This window comes from Pinus tabuliformis, chromosome J, assembly GCF_031772625.1.
Source record: "Pinus tabuliformis cultivar Carrire ecotype Pingquan chromosome J, CPIR1, whole genome shotgun sequence".
NCBI classification, from domain to species: Eukaryota; Viridiplantae; Streptophyta; class Pinopsida; order Pinales; family Pinaceae; genus Pinus; species Pinus tabuliformis.
The window spans coordinates 1622656453-1622680759 of NC_142295.1; positions in this window are offsets into that span (position 1 = coordinate 1622656453).

The window sequence follows — 24307 nt, forward strand, 5'->3', positions numbered from 1 at the left end:
CCGTTTGGTGTGGTGGCTCCGACTGTTCATCTAGGTCCAGTTACCTTCTCCCTATTGCTATTGGTTTATAATGTATCTTTAACTACCAATAGACAGGGACATCAGATCACTTCTTCTTGCTGATCAGGCAAGAGAATGACCCTTAAGCTGATTTGGGTTTAGCCAAACCACAATTAAAGTTTTGCCTCTTTGAGGAGAGGACTTAAAAGAATGCAAAATTACTCTAAATGCAAACTTATTCTATGATGCAAACAAAAGAAACTAATCTTAATCCTATCTTAATTAGGTAGATATAGATCTAACCCAACTAAGAGCAAGATAATTAAAATATTGGGATTTAAACATGCTTTGCTTATAATGAATATCATGTTAATGAAGTAATTCAATTAACTGATATTGTGGATATCAAAACAAATCCTATTGAGACCTTTTAACTGAAATAATAAATCAATAACATTCAGGAAATAGTTCACAAAAATGATATTAATTATTAAATCAATAAATCTAATAATTAAACAGTAATATGTGGAAATAGTTCACAACACATTACTATTCAATAAATAAGTTTTATAAGACAGATTTATGAGTAAGTAGTTACTCAAAAATGAGAAATTAATCCATAAAAACAGAGATACATAATAACAAGATTGAGACAAATTACTCATTTTAACAATAGTGCAAAACATGAACAAAATGACACATTCTTGTTACCATAAAAATAAAACTGATATTTGAAATAGTAGTATTAGAAATACCTATTTATTGCATCCATTTCTCTATCATTGGTCTCCAACAGCCCTTTACATTGCTTGAACTTCTACTTTCAAAGCTAAGGCCACAATAGTGCAAACTTTGCCCTTCATGTATAATTCAAACTACAAAAGGAAAATCCTCAATAATTCCCAGATCTGAGATTTCTCTCCTCTCTCCTACAACTCTAAATTCCTATAACAATAGTGCTTTCAGAAGTCTAAAATTGCAGAGGAGAGCAGCCCCTTTTACATTCTGCAATCTGTTATTTATAATATTTGTGAAGGAATTTTGGAGAGGAGAGTTTGTTGAAGAGAAATCTGCCAAATATAATTTTACTTGCTCCTAATTCTGATCTTCAATTGCTGGAGCATTCTCATTGCTTGAAATCATTTTCTCCATATCTTTTCCACTGTTTTCCTGCAAAAGAAATCAAAATAAATTAAAATGCAATCAAAATATCATTTTTGGCAATTAAATCAAACCCAATCAAATTCTATTTTAAATAAATAATTGAAAATAAAATATAAGCTCTGTATCGATCCTTGGAATGATTTGATTGGCAAAGGATATTATTGACCAATGGATCTGCAATTAGAAGAGGCTTTGGATAAATGAAATTGAAGAAAATAACTCAGAAAATTGATTTTGTTTTTCAAAATTCGGAGCCTGATCTTCTGTCTGATTTTTGGACCAATAAATGATTAAATCTGTTGGTGAAACCTCCTCCAAAATGTTCTCCTTGATTTTATCTTTCCAATGAGCCATCCTGGGCCTCATTTGGCCAAGTATAACTCAATCTATGAGCTTCCAAAGTTGAGGAGTCAAATCTGGCATGAATCTGGAAATTTTGTTGCTGGGCTAAAAAAAATCAAAATTCTCATTAAGAATTAAATCCTAAATTAAAATTCTAATTAATTCTAAATTAATTGTTAATTATAAACTAAATTAATTATGAAAAACCTATTTATTAATCTAACTAACTGATATCTAATTAGCGATTTATAAACAAATTTAATCTAATTAAGAACTAATTAATATTAATCTAAATGATATTTAAATTAATTAAATATTACATATAATTAATTAATTTAATTAATATAATATATTACATATTATAATATATTACATATTTAACTAATTTAATTAATATAATTTTACATATAACATAACATGTTAATATATAAACTAATAGTAATATATATTACCCTACCCTACTACTTATCATTTAGTCCACTGTTACACTAAAAAATGTCACCATGACCACTTAGAGTTAGTATGGCTCAAATCAACAGTCATGCTACCCTCTTAGGCAAGTCTTATGCCTCTGCTATCCATCTCAAACTCAGAAAAGAGAGAAAGTCTTGTAAAAAATGTGTTTATCTCTGGGGTCGCAGGTTCTCTCTAGCCTTACCTGCGGGGACGCTCACAATGTTCACAAAAGTTGCGTCCTTGGACGCTCTGTATGTTAAGGGACAGGTGCGTCCTTCTGTAAAAGGCAAAATGTTGCTGTAAGGACTGACTCAGGGATGGTCAAATGGATGACAAGTATTTTGTAGATGAAAGTTTTGCTTGCAGACCTCTTGAACACATAACGACACGACAGATGGCTTGGTGACGAATAACTCAAAGTTAATCCCCAGAACCCGGTTAAAGACTTTCAAAGTGGTTTGATCAACTGTGAGGTAAAAGTTTTCCCAACCCAGGTGAATGAAAAGTGTCGTGTTCAAGAGTGGTAATAAAGTTTCTTTTGAGACAAAAGGTAACAAACAGGTTCATTCTTCTCTCTTTTCCCCCACCATTTCTGGCAAGTACCTCTTTATTTTTAACAAGCTTGAGGAGGATAACATATGCTTGATTGTAAGCTCATCCTTCGGACGAGTCCAACCTAGTTTAAATTCGAACCCTAGGAAGGAGTGGTTCGTTCCTGTTTGTAATTGAACAGGTCCTCTACTGTAAAAGTTTTAACGAGCCCAGTATAGGAGAAACTCGGCGTTTTTCAATTTTAGAGAGTCTGAAAAACAAAAGGAGACTCCATGTTGAACTTTTTCGTATATTTGTGTCCCTCAAGCCCGAAAAAGTATAAAATAATACCTGGGGGAACCGCTTGATCTTGCGACCAAGGAGTACTTTGTATCTAGTTTCTACCATCCAGGCTGCGAGGAGTTTTGTATTCATTATCTATGTAGACTAATCATAAACAGATGGCTGCGTCCATACTGTGTCTACAAAAGTCTATTAAAATGATGTACTGCAAGATCATTCCTGTATCAGAATAGTTAGTCCATTAGTTAAAGTTTTGAATCTGAGTATGGGAATGCCTACCTCAGTGATGATATAATCTTATCCATGTATTTTGTGTTGAAAATTGCAGGTTCCAACCAGGCCATCCACAAGACAATCCTTGAAATGATAAAGCGCTTCACCCTTCCTAGAATTACAAAACCCTATTCTATTCCAGGTTTCGCACTTTAGGGGGCAATCTGTTACACTAAAAAATGTCACCTTGACTACTTACAGTTAGTATGGCTCAAATCAACAGTCATGCTACCCTCTTAGGCAAGTCTCATGCCTCTGTTATCCATCTCAAACTCAAAGAAGAGAAAAAGTCTTGTAAAAACTATGTTTATCTCTGGGGTCGCAGGTTCTCTCTAGCCTTACCTGCGGGGACGCTGACCATGTTCACAAAATCTGCGTCCATGGACGCTTTGTATGTTAAGGGACAGGTGCGTCCCTCTGTAAAAGGCAAAATGCGCGAGTTTTATCTTGAAAAAGTTACTTGTGGTTACTTCTAGAACATTCTAGAGGTCGGTTTGATGAAATGGATGCGCCTCCAGTTGGTTCATTTATCTCTATTAAGGGGGAACTAATCCCATCAATAAGGGAGCTATCCCACCCAAAGAGGGGGATGATCCCATTGATAGTGGACCTGAATAACCTCTTTACAGCACTATAAATAAAGGCATTGAGCCAGAAGGAGAAGAGGTTGGAGCTATACATTTTCTTTGGGTAAATGCTGCAGGATTTAGGTCTTCCATTAGAGCCTTTGTGAGGAGAGATTGTCTTCACTTGATTCTACTTGGAAGTGGGTGAGCTTTGTCAAAGTAGAGGAAAACCCTTAATGGACCCTGGGAGGAACTTGCACAACACCAAGGCCAGGTTGTAAGAGTTTCTTTGTTTCGTTATTAATACAAACTGGTTTATTTTTCTCAATAGCTTATGTTAATGAGTTATTTCATGTGTTCCTTGGTCTGCATGTTGAATATATGTTTTATTATATGAAATGCAAGTGCTTGGTAATTGTTTGATTGTTTGTGGTTGCAGGAATTGACTTGAAGGAGGAGCTCATCCGGATCGGCAAGGACGGACTACAACAACCGCGTTTTGGAATAAGGTAAGCCTAAACACTTGTAGTTTTCATGTGTTAAAAGATATATTTAGAGAAAGATCACTCCATTTTGTCTTGTTTGTCGCTAGAGAGTTTAGACTCCTAGGGAGGTCAGTTGTGTCCGCACAAACGACTTTTTCCGCCACGACTGACCTTTAGGGGGCATCAAAATGCACTCTAGCAGTTATGCTTAGGGGGCATCAAGCACAGTTTTATCTCTGTTTCAAGCTTGTGTAAAAATGAAACTACTCTGAAGCATAGTTTTTCTCTGTTCAAGCTTTTGTAAAAATGAAACTTATCTCGAGTCAATTTCAGTTATTTTCAAGACTCGTTAAACTCATGAAAATACCGAGATTATTTTGCTATCTTTCATTCTCGTAAAAAAAATGAAAATGCCGAGATCTTTCCGTCTTTTCCTACTCGTAAATTAAATTGAAAGTCGGCCATATGAGTACATTTTTATCATTTTTTCGAACTCATTAAAACTTACGAAAAAGTGAAACCTTGGAGTTCTCTTTTAAGCCCTTTTCAGACTCTTAAAACATGAAAAGATTGCCGAGCGTTTCTTTTACACTCGTTAAAACGGAATTAAAAGACGGTCCCCTTTTAGCTCTTTTCTGACCGCAAAATCAGGAAAAGATTGCCGGGTTTTTGTCGTTTCAAACTCGATAAGGAAATAAAACGACGTGTCCTTGATCGCTTTTTACTTTTCAGGTCAACGACACTATTATGAAAGTACTCCTTGGTCGCAAGATCAAGCGGTTCCCCCAGGTATTATTTTATACTTTTTCGGGCTTGAGGGACACAAATATACGAAAAAGTTCAACATGGAGTCTCCTTTTGTTTTTCAGACTCTCTAAAATTGAAAAACGCCGAGTTTCTCCTATACTGGGCTCGTTAAAACTTTTACAGTAGAGGACCTGTTCAATTACAAACAGGAACGAACCACTCCTTCCTAGGGTTCGAATTTAAACTAGGTTGGACTCGTCCGAAGGATGAGCTTACAATCAAGCATATGTTATCCTCCTCAAGCTTGTTAAAAATAAAGAGGTACTTGCCAGAAATGGTGGGGGAAAAGAGAGAAGAATGAACCTGTTTGTTACCTTTTGTCTCAAAAGAAACTTTATTACCACTCTTGAACACGACACTTTTCATTCACCTGGGTTGGAAAAACGTTTACCTCACAGTTGATCAAACCACTTTGAAAGTCTTTAACCGGGTTCTGGGGATTAACTTTGAGTTATTCGTCACCAAGCCATCTGTCGTGTCGTTATGTGTTCAAGAGGTCTGCAAGCAAAACTTTCATCTGCAAAATACTTGTCATCCATTTGACCAACCCTGAGTCAGTCCTTACAGCAACATTTCTTCAACTTGAACAATGATTTCGTGTTGCGGGCTTGCCTGCAACGGGTCGCTTTCTATCGACATCGACACATTATCTAGAAAGATGACTTAGGAATCGACAGTACCTTGAAGTCTGCATGCATCAATGGCAGGTTTCTCGCCTTTGACGTCAGTTTACATCATTGACTTTTGATCAAAGGATTCCGTGAAGTGTTCGACATCAAAACATCTATTCACATTTCACGGGTTGTGCTTGGTACTTTGAGAACCATTGACATTACTGGTGGTTTCTCTACCGCTTGTTAACAGTTTACATCATTGACTGGTAATCAAGTGGTTTCTATCACGTTCGACATCGAATCATTTAATCACATGGCTAGAATCGTACCAATTCGGGAAGTAGAAGTGAAGACCCTGGATCTAGTTTCTACCATCCAGGCTGCGAGGAGTTTTGTATTCATTATCTATGTAGACTAATCATAAACAGATGGCTGCGTCCATACTGTGTCTACAAAAGTCTATTAAAATGATGTACTGCAAGATCATTCCTGTATCAGAATAGTTAGTCCATTAGTTAAAGTTTTGAATCTGAGTATGGGAATGCCTACCTTAGTGATGATATAATCTTATCCATGTATTTTGTGTTGAAAATTGCAGGTTCCAACCAGGCCATCCACAAGACAATCCTTGAAATGATAAAGCGCTTCACCCTTCCTAGAATTACAAAACCCTATTCTATTCCAGGCTTCGCACTTTAGGGGGCAATCTGTTACACTAAAAAATGTCACCTTGACTACTTACAGTTAGTATGGCTCAAATCAACAGTCATGCTACCCTCTTAGGCAAGTCTCATGCCTCTGTTATCCATCTCAAACTCAAAGAAGAGAGAAAGTCTTGTAAAAACTATGTTTATCTCTGGGGTCGCAGGTTCTCTCTAGCCTTACCTGCGGGGACGCTGACCATGTTCACAAAATCTGCGTCCATGGACGCTTTGTATGTTAAGGGACAGGTGCGTCCCTCTGTAAAAGGAAAAATGCGCGAGTTTTATCTTGAAAAAGTTACTTGTGGTTACTTCTAGAACATTCTAGAGGTCGGTTTGATGAAATGGATGCGCCTCCAGTTGGTTCATGTATCTCTATTAAGGGGGAACTAATCCCATCAATAAGGGAGCTATCCCACCCAAAGAGGGGGATGATCCCATTGATAGTGGACCTGAATAACCTCTTTACAGCACTATAAATAAAGGCATTGAGCCAGAAGGAGAAGAGGTTGGAGCTATACATTTTCTTTGGGTAAATGCTGCAGGATTTAGGTCTTCCATTAGAGCCTTTGTGAGGAGAGATTGTCTTCACTTGATTCTACTTGGAAGTGGGTGAGCTTTGTCAAAGTAGAGGAAAACCCTTAATGGACCCTGGGAGGAACTTGCACAACACCAAGGCCAGGTTGTAAGAGTTTCTTTGTTTCGTTATTAATACAAACTGGTTTATTTTTCTCAATAGCTTATGTTAATGAGTTATTTCATGTGTTCCTTGGTCTGCATGTTGAATATATGTTTTATTATATGAAATGCAAGTGCTTGGTAATTGTTTGATTGTTTGTGGTTGCAGGAATTGACTTGAAGGAGGAGCTCATCCGGATCGGCAAGGACGGACTACAACAACCGCGTTTTGGAATAAGGTAAGCCTAAACACTTGTAGTTTTCATGTGTTAAAAGATATATTTAGAGAAAGATCACTCCATTTTGTCTTGTTTGTCGCTAGAGAGTTTAGACTCCTTGGGAGGTTAGTTGTGTCCGCACAAACGACTTTTTCTGCCACGACAAATTGGCGACTCCGCTGGGGATCGATTCCATTGATGAGAAAAGTCTTTTCCTTTATGTGAACTTTGCTTTGAGAAAATTGGTTTATTTTTCTGGTTTTGGCTCAGTGATTCTGTCTCTGGGTGGGTTAGCTTAGGATTAGTTTTATTTTGGTTTTTCTTGAGTTTTTCAGACGGACGCATCCTCTGAGTGCTGCACAGTGCGTCCCTGGACGCACTTTTGCTGTGTGCACAGAGCGGGCCCGCACCTGTGCTAACGGGTTGCCTGCGTCTTCCTGTAAAAATTTAGGAAAACTCCTTTTTTGCCTTTTTTTCTCTTAGATTTTGTTTTTTCTTAGTTTTTTCTGCCCAGATTCATTAGTCCCTTGTCCAGAATCTTCACCTAAGCTTGTTCCTGCTCTTAGCTTTCATCAATTGGGTGTTTTGAGTCTCTTTCTTGAGAAATTCTTGATTTGATTTCCTTTGATCATTACTTGGAGGTTTGTCTCAGTCTTTTCACAATTTTGCATCTTTTTGCTTTTGTTTTTGCAAAAAAAATTCCCCCTCATTCGCCGGGGGGGGCTAAATTGTGTATGAGTGTTAATCGCCTTTGAGTGTTTTTATGTTTTGATCTTTGGAACTCTCACCCAATTTTCTCAATTTGCACTTGATTGGTTCTTAGATCACATTAGAATCGTCTTGTGTTTGAGAATTCTTTTGCATAGATCACATTTGCACAATTAGAATTCTCATTTTCAGAATATGAATGAAAAATGTGCATAGATTACATTTGCATACTTTTCAAGTGAATTGTGCTTAGATTACAATTGCATAGTTTACATTCTGAAAAATCAATCGTAGATTTAGATCAGCTTTCTTTGATTTGAATTTACACAAAAATAAAAATAAAAATTGGTTTGGAATTGATTTGCATTAGTTTTTCTTGATGAAATTAGTGCATTAGAGAATTTGTTAAATTTTCTCTTAATGATCAAGTTTTTGCATTGTTGGAAGTGAATGGAAACTCTCTCCTTACTCTAGTTAGGATTCATCGAATTGAAAGGATTGCATTATCATATTCAATTGCATTTAGTTGAGTCGGGTCATAACACCATTGGTTTCATCTCCATTTACCCATTTGAGTAATAACAGCCTTAATAACACAGCGCTTAATTAAAATTCATCTAGTAATTTTTACATTTCTAGGGCTCTGAAACACCAACATAGCTTAGGCTAGGGTCTTGGAGTAGGTGAGTACTTAACTCTCCAAGACTACAAAACCAAACAGATAGTTTATCTTGAGTAGAATAAATCCAATTGTTTCAATTGCACTCTGGGAAAGCTCCTCTTAAAGGAGAAGCACGAGCTCGTGTCCGAACCAGTGAGGGGATCATTCCCCCCTCGTTGGGAACGACGCCAGACAGTACGTATTACAAACGGTAAACCTCGGATTAACCATTGTCGAGGAGTCAGGGGTCACTTATCGGTAAACCTTGGATTGTTGTCAAGGAGCCGGTAAGGGGATTGAGCTTGCTACTCTGCCCTTGCGTACTGTCGGAGTTTAGACTGTTCCCCCAAGTGTATTTGTTACTGTTGGTGACCTTAGTGACCATAATCTTTAGGGTTCTACCGAGGTGACGGTGGAGGGAAGGTCCCACTGTACCTGGAGCAGACGTCGGTTATACTCACTTGGATTTTTCGGGGGGTTCACTTCACTTCGAGACGGTTAAAGTGGAGGAACTTGTGCCGGTCTATTCATTAAGCAGGTTGCCGGGGTAACTGTTCCACCCGCCATTTCTGTACTGAATTCTGCGAGGTTGGGCTTCATCACCAACTAGTGTTTTCGGTCCGGAGAGCTTACTGTTTGTGTGTGGTTTGACTCTTAGATTTGATAGCGCGTGTTAATTTGTTTGTTTTTACTTTTAGAGACCATAGGTGTGAATTGTGAATTTTAGTTGTTAAGTGTGAATTGTGAATTGTTAACTTTAGTTTTAAATTGTTAATAAAATTCACTGAAGTTGAATATAATGGCAAATGTTCCGGAATTTATCAACCTAGGAACCCCTCCTAACGAGAATCCTAGTACTTTTCCTTACTTTGGAAATGTTGGTCCTCCTTATATGGCTACTTTGTCATTACCTGGATTTACAATAGGTTTACCGATATGGTTATTTTCAACTTCGTTGGCCCAAAATACTCCAATTGTTCCATCTCAACCGGATGCTTCACCTCAACAGAGTTCACCATCTCAACATCACCAACCTTCTGTTGACCCTTTACCTTCTTCGCCTAATTTTTCTTCCTCCATTTCTTCCTCTTCGCCTGGTAAAAGCCTTGATGCTAGTAACCAGGAGGCTAAGAAGAAGAAGAAAGGGAAGAAGAAGAAGAAGAAGAAGAAGCAAGATAAGAAAGAAGTCAACCAACCAACCACGACTGTAAGTGTTAGTGGTGTTGAGGAAAACTCCAACATGCATCGTAAACCCAAATACCCTTGCAGGCTTTGTAAGGGTGACCACTTCCTTGTCAATTGTCCTGGTATTCCAAAGGTCTTGGAAGTATGGTCAGAAAAATCTCATCAACTTTCCATTGATCCATCAACCAGTGATAGTCAGGTTCCTGGGAAAAAGGGTAAAGTTAGGTTTCCTTGTAAGTTATGCATAGGGAGTCATCAAACTCACATTTGCCCTCACATGGATGAAGCCTCAACATTGTTGGAAAACCTTACTGTTCCACAGCAAGAATTTCCAACTGGTTACCGTAAACTTTCTCCCAACCTACCGTCAACTGACGGAGTGATTGATCTAAATTCAAGTACAGTCGATCACACTCTCCCATTGGAGAGTGAAACTCATGTCACTCAGGTTGATGATCCATTAGTTGACCAAGTGGTCGATTCAATTTCACATTCGGTCGATCACACTCTCCTTTTCGAGAGTAAATTTCATACCGCTGATGTTCTTCTTGTTACATCGGATTCTTCTATGCCGGGGGGCATTTCACCTGTTTCTACAGAACCCCCTCCAAGTACTGAGGTCTTTTCCTTTGATTGGAATAGACTGACAGAACCTCGTCTTCCTTCCTCCATCCCTTTCCAAATCATTGTCAAGGCTGGTGGTAGGGACATACATCGTACTCAGGTAGATGAAGGTGCTTCTGTTAGTATTTTATCCTCAGCTGTTTGGAAAGCTTTGGGTTCCCCTCAGCTTGCGCCTATTACGCAGAATCTGAAAGCTTTTAACAGAACAATTAGTGAACCTTTAGGGATCCTTCCTAAGTTTTCTATTACCTTGGAAGGTAAAACTGTTTGTGTTGATCTTATGGTAGTTCGAGGTCCCTTGGATTTCAATTTACTCCTTGGGCGAGACTATGTTTATGCAATGAAAGCTGTCGTATCGACACTCTTTCGCATGATGTCTTTCCCTCACAATGGCAGTATTGTGACTGTAGACCAGCTTTCGTTCCCTAGTCTTTTTTCAACTACCAATAATATGACACCCCTAAATGTTCCTGATTCTAAAGTGGTATCTACCCTGCCACGGGTTAATTATGTGGCAACTGGTCCCATGTTTTCAGTTACCGATGTAAGTGAGCCTCTCACTGTTGATTTAGATTCGGTAATTGACATGGAAAACTCTATGGGATTACTTGAACACGATGTTCTTATCCCTTTTGAGTCCCTTGACATGTGTTCCTTCCAAAGAACTGTTCTTCCTTCTGATGAAGATCTCTTGGAAGCCATGATCAAGCTGTGTCCATTGACATGTCTTTCTTCCAGTTAGAAGCCATGCTCAGAGGGTTCCGAGGAAAGTTCCTTTTACTGTGTCAACCTCGTTAAAAAATGAATCAGTTGACGAGGATAGTTTTTTCCTGTATCAACCTCGTTAAAAAATGAAATAGGCTAGCATGAGGACAGTTCTTTTACTGAGTCAACCTCATTAAAAAATGAATCAGCTAGATTTTAGGATATGTAGGTAGATTGTAGAAAGTAGGGTTTTGAGGATAGTTCCTGTTACTGAGTCGACCTCGTTAAAAAATGAATCAGGTTTGAGGATAGTTCTTTTCTTGTGTCAACCTCCTTAAAAATGAAACAACTCCCTTTTCAAGTTAAATATTGAAAGTAAACCTTCATTTCATCCAGCCGGTTGAATGCAATGAAGCCTGGGGGGCATGTACCTTGCTTTGCATCATTATGCTAGGGGCATGTGAACTTCTTGAGCATAGTTCCTTGTCTTGTGTCAAGCTCTTTAAAAAATGAAACAAGGGTAGGTTAAATAGGTAGATTGTAGAGCGTAGTCATGAGCATAGTTCCTTGTCTTGTGTCAAGCTCATTAAAAAATGAATCAAGGTTTTTAGAGCACAGTTCCTTGTCTTGTGTCAAGCTCGTTAAAAAATGAATCATGGTTTTTTAGAGCATAGTTCCTTGTCTTGTGTCAAGCTCATTAAAAAATGAATCAAGGTTTTTCGAGCACAGTTCCTTGTCTTGTGTCAAGCTCGTTAAAAAATGAATCAAGGTTTTTAGAGTATAGTTTTTTGTTAGGTAGATTGTAAAAAGTAGTTATGAGCATAGTTCCTTGTCTTGTGTCAAGCTCACTAAAAAATGAAACAACTCCCACAAGTTTTTCCAAGATTTTGAAAGTAAAGCTTCATTCCATCCACCTCATTGAATGAAATGAAGCTTGGGGGGCATGTACCTCGTTTTGCGTCATTATGTTGGGGGCATGTGAACTTAAAACAAGCATAGTTTTTCGTTTCAAGCTTGCGTAAACATGAAACCGAATCCGAGCATAGTTCTTTTCCTGTGTCAAGCTCGTTAAAAAATGAAACAAATCCTCCTCTACTTGAGTCGAGAGATTGACGAGATCTTATAAATGTTAAGTTTTTAGGTTAGTTATTTCAGTGTTTTGCATAATTTTCTTATAGTTTTAGGTCGAGTCTTTCAAATGATCTCGTAACTCAACCTTCATTTCATCCAGCTGGTTGAATGAAATGAAGTTGGGGGGCATTCGCTCTAGCAATCATGCTTAGGGGGCATCAAGCACAGTTTTCTCTCTGTTTCGAGCTTGTGAAAAAATGAAACTACTCTGAAGCATAATTTTTCTTTGTTTCAAGCTTTTGTAAAAATGAAACCTATCTCGAGTCAATTTCAGTTATTTTCAAGACTCGTTAAACTCATGAAAATACCGAGATTATTTTGCTATCTTTCATTCTCGTAAAACAAATGAAAATGCCGAGTTCTTTCCGTCTTTTCCTACTCGTAAATTAAATTGAAAGTCGGTCATATGAGTACATTTTTATCATTTTTTCGAACTCGTTAAAACTTACGAAAAAGTGAAAACCATGAGTACATTTTTATCATTTTTTCGAACTCGTTAAAACTTACGAAAAAGTGAAACCTCAGAGTCATCTTTTAAGCCCTTTTCTGGCTCCTAAAAAATGAAAAGATTGCCGAGCATTTCTTTTACACTCGTTAAAACGGAATTAAAAGACGGTCCCCTTATAGCTCTTTTCTGACCGTAAAATCAGGAAAAGATTGTCGGGTTTTTGTCGTTTCAAACTCGATACGGAAATAAAACGACGTGTCCTTGATCGCTTTTTACTTTTCAGGTCAGTGGCACTAATTATGAAAGTACTCCTTGGTCGCAAGATCAAGCGGTTCCCCCAGGTATTATTTTATACTTTTTCGGGCTTGAGGGACACAAATATACGAAAAAGTTCAACGTGGAGTCTCCTTTTGTTTTTCAGACTCTCTAAAATTGAAAAACGCCGAGTTTCTCCTATACTGGGCTCGTTAAAACTTTTACAGTAGAGGACCTGTTCAATTACAAACAGGAACGAACCACTCCTTCCTAGGGTTCGAATTTAAACTAGGTTGGACTCGTCCGAAGGATGAGCTTACAATCAAGCATATGTTATCCTCCTCAAGCTTGTTAAAAATAAAGAGGTACTTGCCAGAGTCTTTTAAATGATCTCGTCACTAAACCTTCATTTCATCCAAATGGTTGAATGAAATGAAGCTAGGGGGGCATGCACTCTAGCAGTTATGCTTAGGGGGCATCAAGCACAGTTTTATCTCTATTTCAAGCTTGTGTAAAAATGAAACTACTCTGAAGCATAGTTTTTCTCTGTTTCAAGCTTTTGTAAAAATGAAACTTATCTCGAGTCAATTTCAGTTATTTTCAAGACTCGTTAAACTCATGAAAATACCGAGATTATTTTGCTATCTTTCATTCTCGTAAAAAAAATGAAAATGCCGAGATCTTTCCGTCTTTTCCTACTCGTAAATTAAATTGAAAGTCGGCCATATGAGTACATTTTTATCATTTTTTCGAACTCATTAAAACTTACGAAAAAGTGAAACCTTGGAGTTCTCTTTTAAGCCCTTTTCAGACTCTTAAAACATGAAAAGATTGCCGAGCGTTTCTTTTACACTCGTTAAAACGGAATTAAAAGACGGTCCCCTTTTAGCTCTTTTCTGACCGCAAAATCAGGAAAAGATTGCCGGTTTTTGTCGTTTCAAACTCGATAAGGAAATAAAACGACGTGTCCTTGATCGCTTTTTACTTTTCAGGTCAACGACACTATTATGAAAGTACTCCTTGGTCGCAAGATCAAGCGGTTCCCCCAGGTATTATTTTATACTTTTTCGGGCTTGAGGGACACAAATATACGAAAAAGTTCAACATGGAGTCTCCTTTTGTTTTTCAGACTCTCTAAAATTGAAAAACGCCGAGTTTCTCCTATACTGGGCTCGTTAAAACTTTTACAGTAGAGGACCTGTTCAATTACAAACAGGAACGAACCACTCCTTCCTAGGGTTCGAATTTAAACTAGGTTGGACTCGTCCGAAGGATGAGCTTACAATCAAGCATATGTTATCCTCCTCAAGCTTGTTAAAAATAAAGAGGTACTTGCCAGAAATGGTGGGGGAAAAGAGAGAAGAATGAACCTGTTTGTTACCTTTTGTCTCAAAAGAAACTTTATTACCACTCTTGAACACGACACTTTTCATTCACCTGGGTTGGGAAAACTTTTACCTCACAGTTGATCAAACCACTTTGAAAGTCTTTAACCGGGTTCTGGGGATTAACTTTGAGTTATTCGTCACCAAGCCATCTGTCGTGTCGTTATGTGTTCAAGAGGTCTGCAAGCAAAACTTTCATCTACAAAATACTTGTCATCCATTTGACCATCCCTGAGTCAGTCCTTACAGCAACATTTCTTCAACTTGAACAATGATTTCGTGTTGCGGGCTTGCCTGCAACGGGTCGCTTTCTATCGACATCAGCACATTATCTAGAAAGATGACTTAGGAATCGACAGTACCTTGAAGTCTACATGCATCAATGGCAGGTTTCTCGCCTTTGACGTCAGTTTGCATCATTGACTTTCGATCAAAGGATTCCGTGAAGTGTTCGACATCAAAACATCTATTCACATTTCACGGGTTGTACTTGGTACTTTGAGAACCATTGACATTACTGGTGGTCTCTCTCACGCTTGTTAACAGTTTACATCATCGACTGGTAATCAAGTGGTTTCTAACATGTTCGACATCAAATCATTTAAATCACATGGCTAGAATCGTACCAATTCGGGAAGTAGAAGTGAAGACCCTGGATCTAATTTCTACCATCCAGGCTGCGAGGAGTTTTGTATTCATTATCTATGTAGACTAATCATAAACAGATGGCTGCGTCCATACTGTGTCTACAAAAGTCTATAAAAAATGATGTACTGCAAGATCATTCCTGTATCAGAATAGTTAGTCCATTAGTTAAAGTTTTGAATCTGAGTATGGGAATGCCTACCTCAGTGATGATATAATCTTATACATGTATTTTGTGTTGAAAATTGCAGGTTCCAACCAGGTCATCCACAAGACAATCCTTGAAATGATAAAGCGCTTCACCCTTCCTAGAATTACAAAACCCTAATCTATTCCAGGCTTCGCACTTTAGGGGGCAATCTGTTACACTAAAAAATGTCACCATGACCACTTAGAGTTAGTATGGCTCAAATCAACAGTCATGCTACCCTCTTAGGCAAGTCTTATGCCTCTGCTATCCATCTCAAACTCAGAAAAGAGAGAAAGTCTTGTAAAAAATGTGTTTATCTCTGGGGTCGCAGGTTCTCTCTAGCCTTACCTGCGGGGACGCTCACAATGTTCACAAAAGTTGCGTCCTTGGACGCTCTGTATGTTAAGGGACAGGTGCGTCCTTCTGTAAAAGGCAAAATGCGCGAGTTTCATCTTAAAAAAGTTACTTGTGGTTACTTCTAGAACTTTCTAGAGGTCGGTTTGATGAATTGGATGCGCCTCCAGTTGGTTCATGTATCTCTATTAAGGAGGAACTTATCCCATCAATAAGGGAGCTATCCCACCCAAAGAGGGGGATTATCCCATTGATGGTGGACCTGAATAACCTCTTTACAGCACTATAAATAAAGACATTGAGCCAGAGGGAGGAGAGGTTGAAGCTATACATTTTCTTTGGGTAAATGCTGCAGGAATTAGGACTCCCATTTAGAACCTTGTGAGGAGAGATTGTCTTTGGTTTGATTCTACTTGGAAGTGGGTGAGCTTTGTCAAAGTAGAGGAAAACCCTTAATGGACCCTGGGAGGAACTTGCACAACACCAAGGCCAGGTTGTAAGAGTTTCTTTGTTTCGTTATTAATACAAACTGGTTTATTTTTCTCAATAGCTTATGTTAATGAGTTATTTCATGTGTTCCTTGGTCTGCATGTTGAATATATGTTTTATTATATGAAATGCAAGTGCTTGGTAATTGTTTGATTGTTTGTGGTTGCAGGAATTGACTTGAAGGAGGAGCTCATCCGGATCGGCAAGGACGGACTACAACAACCGCGTTTTGGAATAAGGTAAGCCTAAACACTTGTAGTTTTCATGTGTTAAAAGATATATTTAGAGAAAGATCACTCCATTTTGTCTTGTTTGTCGCTAGAGAGTTTAGACTCCTAGGGAGGTCAGTTGTGTCCGCACAAACGACTTTTTCCGCCACGACATCCACTCATACGTATGAGTGTTTTAGAAATTCAAACGAATATAAACCTAAAACATGCCTTTATTTAAATGCCCCATGCTTCATGCTTTATCGGCACTTCGCATCGCATCGGGGATGGGTAATCGGCACTTCGCATCGGGGATGAGTAATGAGGTTTTTAGAAATGTGTCAATGCAAAAGTCCCGATGCGATATCGCATCGGGCCATCGGGGTTCTTAAAATGTGTCATATATGAAACTTGCGATGCGATATGTTTTTTGATTTTTTTATATATTAAGTTTTAGTTTAATTAAATTAATTATATTATAAATGATAATTAATTTAATTAATCTGAGATTTAATATATAAAAAATCAATTTTAATTTTGATTTTTTATGAGAGTTATTTTATAAACTACAACTATTTTTAATAAAATGAAAAATAAATTATAGCCACTTTGAAATTGTGATTTTTCGAGATTAATAATTTATTAGAGTAAATTACTAAAATCCGATTGCTTCATGATTTGGCTATATGAAAAAATGTTAGTAAAAACTCACTACGGGTTAACATTTAAAATGAATGCATTATTGAACTAATTTATCTACAAAATGCAATATTGTACATTTTATGCAATTTTAACCCAGGCTACATAAATAATCAGACTTCCAAAGGAGTGCCATTTTCAAACCAGTTGACCAAATGAGACCAAACAAGCGTCAATGTGAAGCTTATAAAAAATCGATTCTAACAAAGCAATCAAAACAAGAATCCAAAGAAAACTAAAAATTAACGAAAGCGTAGGGCAATCAATTAAAATAAAAATCAAAAAGGTGCTTAGCCAAAATTTTTATAGAAAGGGTCCCCATTATTCGAAGTGGACGCATCAATAATGGGGGGTGTTGTGTTTTTACCACAACAATTGGTGACACACGGGAGAAGAACCAGTTATCTCTTTTTGTTATGAATGAGATTTTCCTAAAATTAAAGTAAAAATAATTAAAGCAGAGAAAATTATGCTTGAAATGCTTGACTAAGTTCATTAGTCTGAATAAAAGCAAGAATCATCTAATTGTAATTTTCTTAAAATTCCTCATACATTAAGGTATTTCAAAACTCTACATCAGTTCTTAATTAGTTGTAGAGATAAAGCAGGGGTCACTTTACAGCTTAGCTTTTAAATTATACTCATTTGTCACAAGTAGAGCCACTGCTGCCAGCAAACATCTATAGTCTCGACAGGGTTACTTTTTCAATCATCAATGATTCAGAATCCCATCTTTAGAAGAATTATTGACCTAGCGATAAATCCATTTATATATGTATTACTTTTTATTTTTTTATTTTTTAATTTTTTATTAAATCTTAAAAGCCATTGTCCTAGTATGGTAGCCAGATAGTTGACAATGCCATTCACTGGTTAAAATTGGACTGAACAAGCTGGCTCGTGATGAGACCCCTTGTCTTATAATCGTTTGCAATCATAAGCCATTACCCTGGTTTGTTTAGCAGTGTTGGTAATGTCAGCCTATTTTTCCCCTATGATCATGGTAAGCAGGCTCGTGATGAGACCTCTTATCTTTTAAGTTTAAATATATTTCTGGATTACACTCTAGAAAAATAAAACCCTTTGGGACGGGGAGAATCATTGACTCCTTAAGAGTTAAGAATGACAATTCCAGAGTTAAAGGTGCTTTGCTGTAAAGTGTCTTTACTTGGTTAAAAATTACTTTTCTTGACTGATAATAAAACTTTGACAGATTTTAATAAAATTTTGAAATCTCAAAATGATTACAATTTGATGAAAAAGAAATTTTCAGATTTTATGATACTTTGCCAACTTCTCTTGATTGGTAATCTCTTCCTTAAGTATGTCTACCTTTATAATAAGAAAATCAAACTTTACTAAGAGATTTAAGAAAAAAATTAATAGGTGACTATCAACAATTTTTCCCATGTATGCTGACCATTGTTAGGTAACAAATAGGCCTTCCATATAAATAATGACAAATTCACCAAAATCAAAATTGAAATCCAAAGGAAAAGAATTCTTATGCTAAAATGAGAAAAGAAATCAGCGAACAAAAATAAAAACAAAGAAATCTCTAAAAATGGAAAGGAAAATCTAAGTCTCGCAAGATAAACTCAAATAAGAATGTTTATACCAATGTCTCCAACAATATGAAGAAAAAGAAAATAAGCATGTAATCATTCCTTTTTATGTTGAGATTTAGAAAAACATACCTTGCAGAGTTGTGAATGCTTCAGGCTTTTAGATATCAGTGATTGTAAAATTCAGCCATAATGAAAACTTTCTGTATGATATTAATCTTCTTGTTTCAAAGCATCATATTGATCATTTTCTAATAAAATGAATGCTTAAAGAAACAAACTAAAGGTTCAGAAACTTCCTGGTGTGGCTGTTTCAATGAGGATTATCGCTGCTTCTTGAAATAAAGCTAGGAGAAGAGTATGGACTTTCGAAAATATGATCTGGCAGAGAATTGAAAGCTTTAAATGGAGAGCTGCAAAACAGAGTCTTATATCAGCATAATTTAAAAACAAAAATGAAACTAGAATGATGAAATGGAAATTAATGAAAATGGGCACATGAATCTTACCATTGGATAATTGCTTTTGATCTTACCTAAAAGGTATCAATTTCCCCAAACTAGCTGACTCCTTATTTTAATTATCATTAAAAAATGAAGAAATCCCACTAACCAAAATCCTATAACCCAAAATCATTATTTATTTTATTTAAACTAAAGCAAGCAGTAAAATGTAAAAATAGAATGCTTAGTGCTCAGGGGAATTGAAATAAAAGAAATGCATCAGAGATGAGAATGAGAATTTGCAGTAATGACTATTCCTCAAAATATTATAAGTTTAATATAAACTCCATGATTTGATAAATTGTCCAGAATCAAGACCAAATCCAAGATAATAAAATTTAAATATAAAGATAGAGGTCTTGAATTCCATTTTTAATTATGGAATTATATATTTAAAACTAAAATGTATGAGAAATTGAAATGATTTTTGTATGCTGCAAATTTGTCATCAATTACCCTTTTCCCATAGTGGTTAGCCAAGCTCGCTTTAACACATCGCCTCATCGGATGATCTGCATCAAATGTCTCTTCACCATGCTTGAATTTTAATTTGCAAGACTTCACTTTGTTGCTATGCCACATATCGTTTGAATGTTAATGGCTTAGAGGCATGCATTGGAAGGTGTCGCATCAAAGGTTGCAATGGCGAATCGCCGATATGAATATGATATTTCTTGAAATTTCAATTGGGTTTTCTAGTGAATGAAAGCAAAGTTAAAAAATGCTTAAATTCTAATGCATCACAAATAAAATTTCCCTGAGCCTGTTTGCAAATTTGAAATGGGTTTACTGCTTATTTTATGTTTTGAAAAGAAATAAAAACCTACAAATAAAACAGAACACAAATCAAAAATAAACTAAGGAAAATATGAACTAATAATGGATGAGAATAAACTTGTAAATGCGTACCTGAAAGGAATTTGTCTGTAAATTTTACCTTATGAATCTTCAAATTCTTCCTTTGATTTATCAAAATTTTGACTTTGTTCAAAATCATCTCATCATTTATTCTAAATCTAAGTGTGCAATCAGCCTAAATAAAATCTGTTTATTCATGTTCAGGAAATATAAATTTATCAGAAATAAATATTAAGCTATGCTTCCCTTTCGAAGTGAAACAACAATTTATTACCTCTGCTCATTCCGAATTAATCTTGAGAAAAATCTGTATTGTTATAGTGACTGTTCAATAATGCCTTCAGTAAATAAAGATGATGCATTTTACAGCATCAGATAATAAACTAAAGATTAGAATGAGATTAAGCCACTAATTGTAGAAAAATATCAAAACAGATTTGAATGTGTGCACTTGGCAAAATGGACATCCTTAAAATCAACTTTTGGCAAATTCCGAGGAAGATAATATGAACTTCATATGATTACCGTGAAAGGTTAGACTGACTAATAATGATTGAATTAGAATTAAGTTTATCATAGTCAATCATACATTTCAAGGGATAATGAGATCATGAAGCTTTCATATCCTCAACGTTTATCATATAAATTCCAAAAGAAAATCTTAGAAGGAAATCTCGAAATGAAGAAAAGTGGCTTTGAGGCAATTGATACCAAGTGCAACTATAATTGAATTTAATCAAGAGATTATTCAGAATAGGCAGAGTAGAGGTATTGCTGTAAGAAATTAGAAAAATGAAAGCAAGAATTAAAATTTTCTGATAGAGAAAAATGTTTTCACTGAACATGTGTGAGAATGGCTGATTGCTTTGTTTTATTTTTAATCTACAGAACTGTTGAAAATAAATTAACTATACAAAACAAACAAACTAAATTAATTTTACTCCTATTCTAACCATATACATGAAAATGACTATGTATAGTCATATTTCCAGTGTAGCCATTTTCTCATTTTTATTCCCGCGTTTATGTACAGTTCAAATGTTAGTAATAAAAATACAGATTTGACTAAACTAAGGAAAATAAATATGAAATCAGAATGTACAGTTATTGTTAGGAACTTAATTAAAATCTCTCTCCTGAAATTTCCTTTCCAATTGACTACCAATTGGATCATAAAAATCTGGATGGATTTCTATTAAGGATTGAGAAATGTTCAAAGGAAGAGATAACAGGCCAGATTGTGAAGATGAGCTTTTAGATTCTTTGACCTGAAAAAATTTGTTAGTGTTATGTACAAATGTTAAATCATTGACAATTTTCCTTGAAGGAAAAATTTCCAAACAATTTTCAAACGAGTCAATGAAAAATGGATGGAAGCCTTTCAAATAAAATGGCAATTTATTAATTGAATTGAATTGCTGGCCAGATTGCAAAAATACATTCTCTTGTTGACATTGCCTTTGAAAAAATAGAAGCTTTTGATGAAACATTAGCATTAATATAAGTTGGAATGTTAATATCTTTCGATGCTGATGATTATAATATGAAACTTGAATTTCCCAATTGGGCAATGCATCAATTGAGTGTTTGATAGTAAGGTGTTCAATATGCCAGCGAAAAGTGTGAAAATTTTGCAAAATAAAATCAGAAAATAAATCTAAGTTTAAACAAAATAGCGGTGAAAGAAAAACTAAAATGAAATCACTATTTGTACAATTAATGTTACAGCACATTTGGGATCGTTTTGAAATGATTTCATTTTCACAAGGAATGGCCAGAATTATGGAATTTGAATAATTTTGAATTCCAACTTGTGAAATAAAAAACGAATTATTATTATGAATAGGAATGAGAGTTTGATCCTCATATGAATCATAAATTGGAATGTTTTCTTGAACGGTGAAATCATGAAGATAATTTGCTGCTCTAAAATGAGGATTAGTTGGGATAATTTCTAAATTGAAGCGTTCCTCATTCTCAGATGTTATTTGAATTTTATCATGAGGATTCTCTTGAGAAAAATTGAAATCAACATCCTCAATATCAGAGTAATCATCATAAATGACCTCACAAGACTCTCTAGAATTCCCTTCAATCTCATTTAATATATCCAAACAAGGAGGAACAAGCATTTCATGTTCATTAATGGCAAAAGAATGATCGATTATTATTTCTTTATCTTGATAAAACTTTAATGGTAATTCATTTAAATCATCCTCTTTAATTTCTGAAATATCATTGATACTAAGAGGAAAAATATTACCATTATTGAAAATATCAGGATAAAGGGAAAAATGTGAACCTGAAACAATGCATTTAAAACTGTCTCTGTTTGAGAGCTCTTGTGCATTATGCTCATTGTAAATTTCAGATTACAGATCATTCCTTTGCGTGCATATGCTTTCTTGAAGAACGCTGCTTTGCTTCTCTGATTTTGGCATTTGCTCATCATGGAGAAATTCAGAAATTTGTACAACAGTTTGCAGTTTATTTACTTTGATTGCTGCTTGTACTTGCTGATTTGCGATTTAATTTTCCGAATTTACTTCAAAGTAGCTTTCAGATTTCAAGGCGGCTTTTTCTCCAAAATTGCTATTGTTGTCTTCTTGCAATTGAATGGAAATATCTTCTAAGCTTTGTGAAACCACTTCATCACAATTTATTTGCACATCCAAATTGGGATTCTCATTTATATTGGAAGGGGATGGAACAAAGCTTGAATCAATTTCATATGGATTGGGAATGGTTGAAAGAGAACAAATATATTTTAACCAATCTAATGATTCTTCTTCTGTAGGTTTATCTTCGTCCTTAAATCTTAAATAATTCAAGTGAAATCGAATATGAAAATCATTAACAGACTCATTTTTAAACCTTCGTAGATATTCAATTTCTTCACATACCTGTTCATAATCGTAGCCGTCAAATTTACAAATGAAAATTGTAACAAATTGATCCCAGTTATGGATTGAGGAAACTGGAAGAGTTTTGCACCAGTTTCTGGCTTTTGCCGCAAATGTGAGAGTAAAAATTCTGCATAAAATGCCTTCATCAATTCCTTGAAAATCGTAATTTAAAACATTTTGAATAAATTGAAAGACATGGTTAAAAGCAGAAGAATTTCTCTTACCATTAAACTTTTCCTGAGACAAGAGTCTTACCACTTCGGGTGGAGTATTGGAGGATGCACGTCCATGGATACAACTCCATATTGGAAGTTTAAGAGGAGCCATAAACAAAATGTTAAAATTGAAAAGACTCCAATAGAAAAATTTCTCAGGCTCTCCTTCTAGCGCCAAAAATGTTGATGCCTCGAAAATCGCTGCAACAACATTGGGGGATAACCACCCGGTCCAGACCTTAAAAGCAGCTCATTTTCCGTTTGGTGTGGTGGCTCCCACTGTTCGTCTAGGTCCAGTTACCTTCTCCCTATTGCTATTGGTTTATAATGTATCTTTAACTACCAATAGACAGGGACATCAGATCACTTCTTCTTGCTGATCAGGCAAGAGAATGACCCTTAAGCTGATTTGGGTTCAGCCAAGCCACAACTAAAGTTTTGCCTCTTTGAAGAGATGACTTAAAAGAATGCAAAATTACTCTAAATGCAAACTTATTCTATGATGCAAATAAAAGAAACTAATCTTAATCCTATCTTAATTAGGTAGATATAGATCTAACCCAACTAAGAGCAAGATAATTAAAATATTGGGATTTAAACATGCTTTGCTTATAATGAATATCATGTTAATGAAGTAATTCAATTAACTGATATTGTGGATATCAAAACAAATCCTATTGAGACCTTTTAACTGAAATAATAAATCAATAACATTCAGGAAATAGTTCACAAAAATGATATTAATTATTAAATCAATAAATCTAATAATTAAACAGTAATATGTGGAAATAGTTCACAGCACATTACTATTCAATAAATCAGTTTTATAAGACAGATTTATGAGTAAGTAGTTACTCAAAAATGAGAAATTAATCCATAAAAACAGAGATACATAATAACAAGATTGAGACAAATTACTCATTTTAACAATAGTGCAAAACATGAACAAAATGACACATTCTTGTTACCATAAAAATAAAACTGATATTTGAAATAGTAGTATTAGAAATACCAATTTATTGCATCCATTTCTCTGTCCTTGGTCTCCAACAGCCCTTTACATTGCTTGAACTTCTACTTTCAAAGCTAAGGCCACAATAGTGCAAACTTTGCCCTTCATGTATAATTCAAACTACAAAAGGAAAATCCTCAATAATTCCCAGATCTGAGATTTCTCTCCTCTCTCCTACAACTCTAAATTCCTATAACAATAGTGCTTTCAGAAGTCTAAAATTGCAGAGGAGAGCAGCCCCTTTTACATTCTGCAATCTGTTATTTATAATATTTGTGAAGGAATTTTGGAGAGGAGAGTTTGTTGAAGAGAAATCTGCCAAATATAATTTTACTTGCTCCTAATTCTGATCTTCAATTGCTGGAGCATTCTCATTGCTTGAAATCATTTTCTCCATATCTTTTCCACTGTTTTCCTGCAAA